This window comes from Brachyistius frenatus, unplaced genomic scaffold (assembly GCF_029030835.1).
Source record: "Brachyistius frenatus isolate BFR_SWC_R1_liver_20210118 unplaced genomic scaffold, ASM2903083v1 Contig_123, whole genome shotgun sequence".
Taxonomy (NCBI): domain Eukaryota; kingdom Metazoa; phylum Chordata; class Actinopteri; family Embiotocidae; genus Brachyistius; species Brachyistius frenatus.
This window is the reverse complement of record NW_027210722.1, coordinates 257,022-270,709: the sequence shown is the minus strand read 5'-3', so window position 1 is coordinate 270,709 and position 13,688 is coordinate 257,022. Positions and strand designations below refer to the sequence as shown.

General features: G+C 42.7%; 1 protein-coding gene across 2 annotated transcripts in view; it reads left to right on the top strand.

Annotated features, from left to right (window-relative positions):
- The window catches only part of LOC138629917 (endonuclease V-like), a 50,575-nt gene extending 37,433 nt beyond the window's left edge, over nt 1–13,142 (top strand). For both annotated transcript variants that reach the window (XM_069713914.1, XM_069713913.1), the window contains one exon: nt 13,068–13,142. The gene's annotated coding sequence lies outside the window, so the exon portion shown is untranslated. The remainder of the gene's footprint in view (nt 1–13,067) is intronic.
- Nucleotides 13,143–13,688: the final 546 nt, after the last annotated feature.

The following is a 13,688-nucleotide window of genomic DNA, read 5'->3' as shown; positions in this document are numbered from 1 at the left end:
CATGACAACATTCGACGGCTCTTCTTCCTTCTCACTTCCACTGGTTGAATCGGAGGCAGTATTAGATGCTTTGCTCATAATTTCTCTTTGGGGAGGAGCCAGTGAGCTTCAGCAGGCAAGCTGTTGATGTTACCGCTGCCAACAAGCAGTGTGCGGTCTCTGCTGCTGACTTTGAGTTTGTTGTGATTCTTCTTTACGACTTCTTTATGTGCAGCTCACAGCAAACTGTCCTCCCGCAGGATATATGACATTTTATGACTTTTTTTTCCTCCTCCAAACTACAGCAGCTTACTGCTACGTGATGTTATTTATTCTACTCCTGAACACGCCTTAATTGTGGTTGAGGTTAATCCCATCAAAAGGCATTACCTCATTTTCAAGGGGATAAAGTAAAGTAAATGTTTACAATAGGAGTAACTTAATCCTTGATAGGTCACTAATTCATGAGTATAAACAAAATTTAAAAGTAAAATGATATGAAATAGGCTTTTGAAAGGTTCATAATGTTGCAATCACAAGAAGTCATTAGAAATGATCAAAAACATTTTTTTTTTAAAATACCACAACGTCGAATAATCCAGAAAACTCTTCAATTCAACATCTTTACTTTTAAGCGTAAAGTGAGTGTTTCTTTCATATTTAATAGATTTTCTAAATTATAAAAGACTAGTTGTTTTTTTTTTACATTGAATTGAGCTTCATTATGTAAAATATACTCTGTCTAATTTGATTCCATCTTATTTAAAGTGTATCAATGTGGGTAGACCAACCATTAAAAACATCTCTCACTCTGATACAATACAAGTCATTCTAACAAACTGTATATATGACTTTAACATCATATTTTAAATGCAGAAATAAGGTTCAAATGTGAACACTCGGGTGTACCTGCGGCCCACTGTAATACCACTGCTACAAAAACGTGTCCGCCATAAATATTTGGCAAGAACGTCAACTTCCATAAAATGGGTTGTTGGTGTCATTTTTCAGTCATGAAGGCAGCAGTGCCTTAAGAAAAGAAAAAAAAAAAAGAGAAAAAGGTCGCCTGCGATCTTGACTTGCGGCCTGTCACCACACCGTAGATGTCGCACCATAAATCCTCTGATTATTTTTTTTATTTTTTATTTTTTTGTAAAAGTCAGTCAGCGGTTTGCGTAGGTAGCGAGCGTCTCCCGAGGACCGGCTCGGTGGAAACGTGTCCTGCTCGCTGTCACGCTGCCACGTCCTCATCGGTCAGGTCACCGCTGACGTCACGCCGTCCGACAGCAGCAGCATCATCATCATCATCATCATCATCATCATCATCTCGCACTCCAGAAGCTGTTTTCATCACAGCTGACGTCTCAGTCGTCCCTTGGAAGACTTTGGCGTAGATTCGTGACTTGACCAACGCCACTTCTGATTTGTAGTTAATCAGAGAGATTAAGACTAAAGCAATCCTGTTTTAACATAAGATGATAATAATAATAATACACTTTATTTGTATGGCATCGTTCATGCAAGAAATGCAGCTTCACTGCAAGAGAAGTACATGCAGTGTTTCACGTAAAAACGGATATAAAGGAACATTTAAAAATACAGAAAATAAATGAGATAAAACAGATAAAATGCATAAGAAACAGATAAAAAGCATAAAGATAAATACAAGTAGATTCGATTTGGGTCGTTCTGTAGGATTCAATTAATGATGTGAAGTAGTGGAAAAAGCAGTTGTACATCTTGTGAACTTTTCTAGAACTTTACTTATTTAAGATGTGATTTTATTTTTTATTTTTTTTGGAGACCTAGACGTCCGTCTGTATTTTCATGAGATTCAGATGACACCGTGAGAGAATATTGAGCGGAGGGAACTCGACGTGACCGAGGTTAACTCGAGTCGGAAAGATTTGAACTTGAGTCCAAACTTTGGTGTGCGAGCACGTTTTATATATGAAGTTTAAATTAATCCATACACATGAACACATGAATGATGCATCTAATATATATATATATATATAAAAAAAAAAAGTGCTGTAATCCGCTGATGTTTTTCTTAAACTCCTGGTAAAAAAAAAAAAAAAATTAACCGGGCTACATTTTGATCTGTAGTTTGAATTCGTTTACATGCTCGACTCGCTCTGAATGTCGCACAGTCATCCTGGTGAAATGAAAAACAATATTCAGTTCCATTCCCTAAATACACGTTTGTCGTTGAACAATACGAGTCAAATCGAAACACACGCTTTGTATATTTTTGGCTTTTAATACATTTTGAAGAAATTGTTTGATATTTTTTAAAAAAATACACACTTTTTGACTCTCGCTAATAGTGAGATGAATACGTTTTTAAAACTACAGCCAGCATCTAGTTAGCTTAGCTTAGCACAAAGTTCGGAAAGCTAGCATGGATAACTCGCTGCATGAATAGCGTTTCACCGAGAAGTCCATGTTACCTTTGAACTATAGAACCAAAATGTCAAAAGATGTATTGGTTTATTAATGTTGACTTCCAGTGTACTTTATAGGCTGTTGCCATGGAGGTGGCGGAGTGATATTTGGCGGAGGCTTTTTTTTTTTTTTTTTTTTGGAGCCAACCTCTAGTGGCACTCGGTGGTATCGCAGTTTGAGGCACTTCGGCATCGGCCTAATTTTTCAGAGCTACGAGCACTTTAATATACAGTCGATGGTTGTGATCTGCCGCTGTATAAATACAATTGAATTGATGGGAAGAGAACGTGAAGTAATATATAATATGAAAGTAAGTATTCTGAAAGTATGTGTGCGAGCCCGAAGAAGTTAAAACCTTGTGATGTTGTCTGCATCAGTGAAAATGAGCTCTGCACCTCTGGCGACAACTTCTGAACAAGATCCTTGGCCTCTGTCTGCACTCCTACACACACACACACACACACACACACACACACACACACACACACACACACACACACACACACACACACACACACACACACACACACACACACACACACACACACACACACACACACACACAGAGGACCATAAAGGCCAGCCTTCGCTTGGCACATCAGAGCCCCCTTCCCTCTCACACACACAGTGACCCCCGTCCGCTGTGATTCATCTCCTAGCCGGTGTGAAGTGTAAAGGAGATTATTACCAGTGAAGGGCTGAAGATCTACTGCTCTCCCGCCTGCCCCGCAGAGGAAATGCGAAAATATTGCTAATGTTTACAGCCCTGCGAGTGTGTGTGTGGGTTAATGTTATGTGTACTTGTAATGCCTGAAGCCTGACCGGCATGGCGAAGCAGCTTTCAGGCTTGTTTACCGTCCACAAATGTGCTGACATCAGGGAATGCATGTGTGTGTGTGTGTGTGTGTGTGTGTGTGTGTGTGTGTGTGTGTGTGTGTGTGTGTGTGTGTGTGTGTGTGTGTGTGTAGGTTTAATATCCTGGTGGGAACATGCACGCACGCACGCACACACACGCACACAAACATGTATGTGTGTATGTGTGTGTGTGTGTGTGTGTGTGTGTGTGTGTGTGTGTGTGTGTGTGTTTTAAAGCTTCTATATTTATATATATAATCTGACATTGAAAATTTTACATTACCTCTCTTCCTTTTGTTGATTAATGGCAGTTGACAAACAGCTTTTAGCTGCATTACAGCCACCTTCTGGCGGTAGTAACACATTATTACCAGGTACCAGTAAAAACACGGGAAATTAGACATCGATATTTTGTTTTTTTAACGAGTTTTCCAAAATTAAAAAAAAAAAAAACGTGACCGTCTCCTCTTTTACCATCAAGTATTTTTAACTCGAGTATTGAGTCTTCGTCTCAAATTTGAAAAAAGTGGAGAACAATAATTTAATTCAATTCAATTAGATTTTATTTTTTATAGCAACAGAGGTTATTTCGTGGCACTTAACACATTAAAGTCCTTACAGCAGAACTTTACTATATTATACAGACAACAATTCTACAATTCCCACATAAGCGAGGAGGGAAAACTCCCTCTTAACAGGAAGAAACCTCCGACAGAACCAGGCTCAGAGGTGGTGGGCCATCTGCCTCGACCGGTTGGGGTGAGAGGGGAGAGCAGAGAGAGAAAAGGACAGCATAAAGATCCAAGACATGAACTGTTGGTGGAGGCGACAATCGCAGAGCAGACACGTGCAGCTCCACGGCCGGGACATCTGCAAAAATAAAATAAAAGCTTTATCGAAAAGAAAAGTTTTGAGTCTAATCTTAAAGCTAGAGAGGGTTTCTGCCCCTCGAACACAAACTGGGAGCTGCTTCAACAGGAGAGGAGCCTGAAAACTGAAGGATCTGCCTCCCATTCCACTTTTGGAAACTCTGGGAACCACAAGTAGACCAGCGTTCTGAGAGCGAAGTGCTCTTTCAGGATGTTGTGGTTCTATAAGATCTTTTTGAAAAAAGGATTTTCCTGATTTTATTAATATTATGTAGATGAAAGGCAGTTCTAGAGATTTGCTTTATATGGTGTCTAAAGGACAAATCCTCATCAAATATGACTCCAAGGTTCCTCAGTGAAGTTAATAAAGTATGTATCTATATCTATCTATCTATGCTTAACAACACATCAGTGACAGTGGCTGGAAGGGTTTGCCCGATTCTCTCCCTAATAGTGAGAATTGTATTGTGATTGTTGTTTGTAAGTGAGACATAAAGCTCAGTGAAGAAGAAGGCATGACTTTCAGGCAGCAGCAGAAAGAGCATCAGTCGCCAATTTGTTTTTGCTGTTATTACTATTGTTGCTAATTCAGAATCACTAATTAACCTACAACAGGTTGTGTTTTTTTGGAGTGGGGAAAACCAGAGCGCCCGGAGAAAACCCATGTAGGTTGTGTGTGTAGTGTTCACTTTGATGGGACCTGCTATGGGACGCCGCTGCCCATTAAATTGTTATATTACAACAGCATGTTGATTATCCGGTCAACTTCCTGGAGGAGTGAAACATTCTAGCGACTCTTCTGGTGAAGCGCCTCCACTTGTTGTCCTTCTTAACTTTGCACTTGGAGGTGTTGACCTCTTTGTTGTTTTCCTCTGAGCTGATGGTCTGTGGACCCATCATCTGCCCGGTAGGTGGCTCCTGACTGGCTTCTTGGTTGTGGTCTTCAGTGACTGTTATCTCATTTTGGACCTCCTGCTGATTGATGTCTTGGTTGTGGTCTTCGGTGACTGTCATATCACCAGTGGTCTCATTTTGGACCTCCTGCTGATTGACGTCTTGGTTGTGGTCTTCGGTGACTGTCATATCATTACTGGTCTCATTTTGGACCTCGTTCTGATTGACGTCTTGGTTATGGTCTTCAGTGACTATTATATCACCGCTGGTCTCATGTTGGACGTCCTGCTGATTGACGTCTTGGTTGTAGACTTCAGTGTCTACTATGAGAGTGTCAGTGTAACAACGGACAGGCCGCTTACTGACATATAGGTTGTAGTGTGCAGCGGCTAATAGGATACTGTCGCTGCAATAACCGCCAGGCTGCATATAGTCTTCTTGGTCCCAGTCCTCATCGTCCTTTATGGCACCGCTGCTGTTGTCGTTGGAGCTCTGAGGGTTGCTGGGTTTGAAAAAGGGATGATGTAGAGCCTCCTGTGGTTGGATGCGCAGATCGGCGTCAAGGTCCAGCATCCTTTTAATCAGGTTTACCAGAGGGTTTAGTTTGCCGTGGGGTCCTGTCCTCGACGCAATCATTGTCTCCAGGTCATCAAGACGCCGGAGCGTGAAGCATCTGGTTTCCATCGGTTTGAATCCCGTCTCATGAAAATATTCTTTGGGCGTTTTTAAAATCCAGCGCGGTTTACCGTTTTCTTTATGGTGGAAGTAAAGTGTTGAACCCGTCGCACGGTCCAGGACTTTGTCCGCTGGCTGGCCCTGAGTTTCGATAATGAATCTGAGAAGATCGTAGTCTATGTTCCCGGGGTACATCGGATACCCTACTGCCAACTCTACAGCTGTTACACCCAGAGACCACATGTCAATGGCCTCACTGTATGGCATATGTAACGTCACCTCCGGTGCCCTGTAATAGATGGTCTGCAGACAGGTACCAGGACGGGCTGTGGATGCCGGATGTGCCAGGCCAAAGTCAATCATTTTAACCTTGATTGGCAGCCGACGGCGGTCCACCACCATGATGTTATCGGGTTTGAGGTCAGCATGTATAATTTCCTCTGATTGCAGGTAGTTCAGGGCCGTGGCCAGCTGGTGTAGAACCGTCTTCAGCTCTGCGATGGGAAGACCCCTGCGGTTTTGGTCCTTCAGGTAATCGTAGAGACTTTGGTCAAGGAGTTCGAACTCCAAACAGATGTGCTCCTTGTGGAAGAAAAAGCCGTTCCACGTCACGATACTGCACGTGTCTGGATCCAGACACCTCAGACACTTCAACATGGCAATCTCCATTTTAGCCTGTTTTACGATTTCAGGGTGGCTTTTGTTAATCTTTACAGCCACTGTCTTGTTGCTTTCTGTGTTGCGGCATTTGGTTACAAAACCAAAGCTGCCCTCCCCGAGGAAAGCCTCCACTTCGTAGCAGTTTCTGAGTCTGCTTCCTTCATAAATCTGGAGGTCCTCTGACGTTCTGTTGAGAAACATGTTGACGGGTGTTTTGCGGGAAATTGTTGTACGAGTTGAGTGTTGAACTGTTAAAACGAACGCGAACGAAGAAACTTTATTCCAAGTTGTTTTGCTTGCAGTCAGGTCAAAGCTCTGATGCGCACTGAAAGATTCTACACAAACATGCAGCCTGGTATTCCACACCCTTTATGACATCAGCAAACCCTCTATGACATCATCAAACGCTATGACGCCATCAAAGACGTCAACAACAAAGGCCACGCCCACCATTCTAGAGTGTGTGTGTGTGTGTGTGTGTGTGTGTGTGTCTGTCTGTCTGTCTCTTGGGCCGTCATATAAACGTAGTTTTTGCAACGTCAAGAAATCCAGACAGCAGCTCTACAGGATGCGTATCGCACTTCTTTTTTGTTAAATCCATATTATACTTGATCACTTGTGCTCCGTGGGAGAGAAGCCGTGGGAGTGTAAATTAAAGCTCATTTGCTTGTCGCGTAGATTACAGCTCCGTGTCATTACTTCCTAACGAGATTGTAGGTCGCAAGTACTACACACAAGTTCACCGATCTCCAGGTTAATGAAGATTTAAAGAAGCGCCGCGAGCCGCTGCTGCTGTTGCAGAGGCCAACGGCTTCTCGTTTGTTCCCTTCTGAGAGAGAGAATGTGCCACAACAGGATTTGCATACATTCCCAGAGGCGTAACGTGATGCAGCAAAGATAGCAGCGCTGCGCAGGCTGCCCTCGCAGTGTGCGAGTACAGAAACGAAATAGAAATTTGAATCTTGCCGTGACATTTGAAAGGGGGAGCAGTTGAATGGATTTGTAACGAGTGATCATGCAGTGAAAGTTAAAGAGACGATAAAAATGAGGCAAAACTAAGACACTACAGTCATCCTAAGCAAGCTGACACGTCTGTAATATCAATACTAACGTGCTGATTTTATGATGGTGTAGCAGGTATCATGTTTGACACTGTCACAATATTAATGTGCAGTTGATGATTAACAGTAGACGCAAAGTAAAGCTTCAACTGTAACCCAAAGTAACGGAAATGTACAATTTTCACCTGGTGAAGGTGCTGCAGGTAAATTCTGTTGATGATAATTATTACAATTAATCTTACAGAATGGAAAGTCTGTACCAAAATCTCAATGACAATACGTTTTACAGTCATGCCAGTAAGAATAAAACCAATGCGGTGGTGCTAATAGTCCAATTCGTCCTCTGTGAACCATCGATACTAATCTATCTAATGAGCTGTATTTCAGCCTGGACCAAAACCGAGGATTTACTCACTCTAGTATAATTTCATCAATCAAACATTCTAATTAATGACGGGATTATTTTCAGATGGACCGCCAGGAAACTCATAAGACGGAGCGACTTTAGCTAACAACACCGAGATAACTCGTGGAGAATTTTTATTGACTGAGAATTTCATGAGAGAAGTTGAATGGGAGTCTGTGGAGACGGAGCACTATTTGGAGCCGACGTCTTGTGGCAGTTTTTATTGCAGTTTAAGGCACTTCTGCATCTGCCTCATTTTTCAGACCTTTCATAGAAAGACTGAGATGGAAAACCTGATACTTCAGGTTTTTTTTTTTAATTGTTCTTATTTTACTTTTTGTGTGACTTTTTTAGAGTGCAGCATCTAAAACAGCCCCTGCTATTATCATTTGTTCAGTTTGTATTTGCTGTTATTGAGTTTCTTATCAGAGTCGAAGTCAATGGAATTTTTTACTTACTAGGTGACAGTGAAATGACTAATTGGGTGTCATCAGCACATGTATAGTAATTCATGAACCCAAGGATTCGCATATATAAATTAGTGCTGGGAGGTTCTGACTCTTATATATACTTGTTACTTGTACACTTGTTATCTGAGACCTCCTAAATAAACACAACAACTGAAGTGGTCCATAAATGGATCCCTGTGGGACTACACCTGTTGCTATACATCACATTTATTGGCATAAAAGTGAGAGAAAAAACCCCCAACATATTACTGGAGTTATTTTTTTTTTTTAATTCAAGCGTATCACTGATGCTGGTGATTGTTTTGTTTTTTATTAATCAGGAACAGAACATTGTGTAACTCCTGCTCTGGCTGCGTTTCATAAAACCAGAGTGAAGCTGCAGGTGGAAGATTCTCTGATTTCCAGTGAATTTTTCTTTTTTTTTTTTCATTAAGGGAAGCTCTGCCAGGACAAAGTGTCCCAGCAGCTTGGTGGTTTTCTAGCCCTCGTTTTATTTTATTTTTTACTCTGAGACTCTTGTTTCAGGAGTTACCTGTAAGTTACCACATCAATAATTTGTGAGGTTTTCACTTCCTTCATGCTTCAAAGCAACTGGAGGCTTCTGCTTTTTGAATGGGACAATATCGCTCGACACAAAACCTCGACAACAGAAGGAAGGAGGACGGGAGCGAAGGAACCAAAGGCTGTTGATTAAATTTTAACACCAACAAAGCATTACGCTATTTATTAGGAACTCCTAAAAAAAAAAAAAAAAAAAAGCTCCTGAATATAATTAACATTCATGTTTTTAAATGCACCGTCCTCGGATGTGTTTATATAAATTTAAATGGTCCCTGTTTATAATTAGCGCTGCAGCCCAGTAATATCCCCCTCATGCATCATCATGTCGTGTATCTAATTAGAAAGGATCCATTATAACATATTAGAGTAATGTTCCCGAGCTCTGACTGTCTGAGTCACGAGCCATCAGAGCTTTACTGTAAAGTAGCTGTTGGTTCTTTTCTCAACGGATATTTTGACTATAAGTATTATGAGAGAGGGCAGACTAGAAAAAACGAAACGGGAATACGTCGCTTTTATTTTTTTTTTTTACTTTTCAGTGTCTGCGATCCACATTTTTGAAAGCGAAGATTTGGAACACGTCACATCTGTTATGTCAAACCGAGATAAAAGGAAACGCTGAAGAAACAGTGCTTCGTGTTTTATAGAGGAGCAGGAAGTGATGGCTTCTTTTTCCCGTCTTTTGTTCTCCTGCATTCGGATGCAGATCAGCTCCTCTGAAACTGATTAATCAGCTTTAAACGGAATTAAACTGTACGTTAAAACTCCTCAACACCTAGTTTCAAATCATGTTTAGTTTCTTTTAATTACAATAAACATGCGTTATTGAATAATATGTTGGTGTTTAAGCTTAAGCACATTTGATTAACAGTAGCTGAGCAACACCGCCACAGAACTTCTGTTAAAGTTTGACTCAAATTAAAGGCTAAATTTTGATTCATTAAAGGACACGCGTGATGTCACAACCCACTTCAACCCAGTTAAAAACAAAATGGAAAATCTGTCATTATAAAATACCCAAAACCAGGGATGCACGATGACGTGGGAATGTCCTCTGAATCGACCGATAAAGACTTTTGAAATAAAATTTCTGCCTATCATTGACGCTTCAGTTGTACCTAAATTATTATTAATGTTTGATGCCATGTTCCCAGTCCGAGACTGCTCCTGCGGCGCGTGAACGGTGCGCGGAGCAGGAGGGGAGCAATAATCCCTTATGATTAAAGGCTTACAAACTCCATGGCTTGGTCCTTCATCAGTTTTTTTTTTAGTTTTTTTTTTAAACTTTTGTGCATCTGCGATTTCTCCGTAGAAATGAGCAGAAGGCACAACGCAAAGTTCTACCTGGTATTATATAATCTAATATTATATATTATATAATAGTGGTACCCAGATCTGCTCACTGAGCTGCACGGGAACACGAACTGAACCCTCCGTCGCGGGTCAGGTCTTGTGTAACGTCCACTTCCCCACCGTTACGACTCCATTACGCGGTCGCGTTATTGCCCATTCGGCACCTCCACCAGAAGCAGAGCGGCTCTCCATCTCTTCCCTTTTCTGTTTCCCTGTCGCTCCGCGCCGCTTTAACTTGCTGATGCTGATTGCCTCCGTAATGCAGTGAAAATGTCCTGGGTGGCTGTTCACAGCAAATTGCTTTGCGTTGTGTTGCTATAGGGCCCGAGCTAACCTGCTAATGGGCCTCGCTGTCAGGCTCCAGTTTTTGCTGCTACAAGCACATAAGTAGCCGTGGCATGATACTGTAATGTGTCGTGCAGTTGTGTGTTTGTGTGTGTGTGTGTGTGTGTGATGAAGCCCCTCAAGTCCTTCTGTACCAGCAGATCCAGGTAGTTTCCCGGTAACAGATCGGGGCCTTTTGTTTCTCAGTAAGAAATCCCTCCTAACTGGTCAAATCTCCTCCGTGATGAATTTCTGCTCCCAGGACTGAAAAGCAATTTATATACTTTAGAAATCGCTCTTATTCCCGCTGATATGCGGGAGATTTCCAGGGGGGTATCCAGACCTGTTGGGAGGTGCCCCCGGACATTCAGGGAAAGAGATTCGACGATAGAAGAGATCCTTCGAGAACGGTAAATACAGTGGTGTGAAAAAGTGTTCGCCCCCTTCCTGATTTCTTATTTTTTTTGCATGTTTGTCACACTTAAATGTTTCAGATCATCAAACAAATTTAAATATTAGTCAAAGATAACACAAGTAAACACAAAATGCAGTTTTTAAATGAAGGTTTTTATTATTAAGGGAGAAAAAAAATCCAAACCCAAATGGCCCTGTGTGAAAAAGTGTTTGCCCCCTAAACCTAATAACTGGTTGGGCCACCCTTGGCAGCAACAACTGCAATGAGTCTTTTACAGCTGTGGAGGAATTTTTGGCCGACTCATCTTTCCAGAGTTGTTGTAATTCAGCCACATTGGAGGGTTTTCCAGCACGAACCGCCTTTTTAAGGTCATGCCGCAGCACCTCAATAGGATTCAGGTCAGGACTTTGACTAGGCCACTCCAAAGTCTTCATTTTGTTTTTCTTCAGCCATTCAGAGGTGGACTTGCTGGTGTGTTTTGGATCATTGTCCTGCTGCAGAACCCAAGTTGGCTTCAGCTTGAGGTCACGAACAGATGGCCGGACAATCTCCTTCAGGATGTTTTGGTAGACAGAAGAATTCATGGTTCCATTTATCACAGCAAGTCTTCCAGGTCCCGAAGCAGCAAAACAGCCCCAGACCATCACACTACCACCACCACATTTTACTGTTGGTATGATGTTCTTTTTCTGAAATGCGGTGTTACTTTTACACCAGATGTAACGGGACACACACCTTCCAAAAAGTTCAACTTTTGTCTCGTCAGTCCACAGAGTATTTTCCCAAAAGTCTTGGGGATCATCAAGATGTTTTCTGGCAAAAATGAGACGAGCCTTAATGCTCTTTTTGCTCAGCGGTGGTTTTGGTCTTGGGACTCTGCCATGCGGACCATTTTTGCCGAGTCTCTTTCTTATGGTGGAGTCATGAACACTGACCTTAGCTGAGGCAAGTGAGGCCTGCAGTTCTTTGGATGTTGTCGTGGGGTCTTTTGTGACCTCTCGGATGAGTCGTCGCTGCGCTCTTGGGGTAATTTTGGTCGGCCGGCCACTCCTGGGAAGGTTCACCGCTGTTCCGTGTTTTCTCCATTTGTGGATAATGGCTCTCACTGTGGTTCTCTGGAGTCCCAAAGCTTTAGAAATGGCTTTACAACCTTTTCCAGACTGATAAGATCTCAATTACTTTCTTTCTCATTTGTTCCTGAATTTCTTTAGATCTGGTTGGAAACAGGCTACAGCAACACGTGACACCGACGCGGCGTCCTCCAGTGGGCCGACAGGTGTATCGCATTGACATCGGGATGGGAGAAATAATGCTGTCTGTGCAGAAATCAGTGTTGGACTTTACTGCTACAATACAGACGTGATGATTCCAGAGTGCCTCAGTAGTTAAAGCGGATGTCATATAACTGCACCGCCCCCTCCGTCTCCCCATGTTTCCCGTCTGCCTTGTTTACCCGACTGTCCTCAATAACGGAGCCGATGAGTCATAAAACACCTTTCAGATCAAAATAATTTGCGCAGTGAGAGTTCTCGGGGAGAGCGGACCCAAAACTTAATTACACAGTCGTGTAATTAATTCACTTTGATGGGTGACATTTACTTCTTTTTTTTTTTTTTCCAGCCACATTAGCGGCTTTGCTTGCTTCCGTCTCGTAATTATTTTTTGCGACAGTTTTGCATATAAACTTTTCTATGTGTAAAAGCTCTACGCACGCACACACACACACACACACACACACACACACACACACACACACACACACACACACACACACACACACACACACACACACACACACCAAAGTGGTTCCATGTTGATATTTCTAACCGCAACATGTTAAAACGGCGACGTCACGCAAGACCAGTCGTGAACAACTTTCACGTCGCGCTCCGGAGGCGGGAGTGCTTTCAGTCTGACGTTAAACTTTCAGAGCATCTCCTCGGAGGACTTCCGAGATTCTCGATAAACAACGGCCGGACTTCTGCGGCGTTTTTCAGCAGTCGCTGCAAAGAGCAGCGTCGACTCGGCAAAACAGATTTTGTATTCTACGTGTTGCATTAAACAGTTTGTGTTTTGTCTCCTCTTCTCTTTGTCCAGGGTGCAAAGGATGCAGCGGTGAAATCTCAGGATGAAGACCAGCAGGAAGACCCCGTAAAAGTGTGTGTGTGTGTGAGAGAAAAAAGGTGTGTGTGTGTGAGAGAGAGAGAGAGAGAGAGAGAGAGAGAGAAAGAGAACAAGTGTGTGTGCGAGCAGTAACTTTTAACAGCCCAGCTGTTTTTAGTCTGGGCCCCGAGAAGACACCGTCACGTTAGCTCTGTCTTTTTATGCACTCGCCCCATATCGGATGTGGATGTGGGTCAGACTGGCTCTTTTTATATAGACTGTTCTCATTACATTTTTGGGTCACTCAGCTTCTTGCACTGAGAGCTTTGTAAATAAATCATAAACGTCCCTGAACTGCCACAGAGTGCTGGTCATCTCTTCATATCCGTGCGGTGGGAACCCGGCTTTGTGTTGGATGTTCGTGTGGGAAGACTTCAACCACACGCACCAACATGACAGGCCTGTTTTGTGCGTGTGCGTGTGTTGTCAGCGAGTGTCTCTCTTTAAATGAGTCAGACTTGGCAGCGCGCACCGCTGTGCCCGGCTGGTCCCAGCGAGGCGAGCGGAAAAGAAGGGGGCTGACTCTGCAGGGATGGTGGCTGGGAATAGAAGTGG